The following is a 739-nucleotide window of genomic DNA, read 5'->3' on the forward strand; positions in this document are numbered from 1 at the left end:
CTAATAACCCGCTGAAAATCGTATGACCGTGCAGTAAATGCGGTCGCACGCTGCCCATCAACCCTTTAATTATCGTACGATAATCGGCATGTGTATGGGCACCTTAAAGGAGACGGAGACGTGTGTACGGAGACGTGCGACCGTTTCTACTGTACGGTTGCACGTCTTCTGTCGAACCAGCATGTTCGAAAACCAGCCGGGAATCGTACGATTCTCGGCTGGTTTGAACGGTGCTCGGAAGACAAATGCTGAACGGGCCGGTGTGCGCACGCGCACACTGCCCGTTCAGCATTGCGGTCATCGGAAGCCCGCCCTTCAGGGGGGCGGGCTTGCGATGATCGAGAGTGCGATCTGCCTGTCCAAGATAGGCAGATCGTACGTTTTTTTAATCCCTTTACAACCATCGCAAGACTAAGGTCTTGCGATGGTTGTACAGTGTATGGCCACCTTCACACTGAGCATACAATCAGGTCTGCCTAAAAATCTGACAGGGGGACCTGATTGGACCTCCCGTGTGAAAGGGGCCTCAGTGTTATGTCTCCAAAATCTGCTCAGTTTATTTTCAGATTTTTAGACATTTTCATACGTATATATTTTGTTAACTGTCGACACCACATAAATCATGTTTAATAATTCGAAGGGGTAAAGCCTTTCGTGCTTTATTATAACATGCTGTTATGGCATGTTAAATCTCTAAATTCGGCATTTACTTTCATATTGTTACACAAAAATGTTTATA

Source organism: Nanorana parkeri, unplaced genomic scaffold (genome assembly GCF_000935625.1).
Source record: "Nanorana parkeri isolate BGI_ZX_2015 unplaced genomic scaffold, ASM93562v1 scaffold690, whole genome shotgun sequence".
Classification (NCBI taxonomy): domain Eukaryota; kingdom Metazoa; phylum Chordata; class Amphibia; order Anura; family Dicroglossidae; genus Nanorana; species Nanorana parkeri.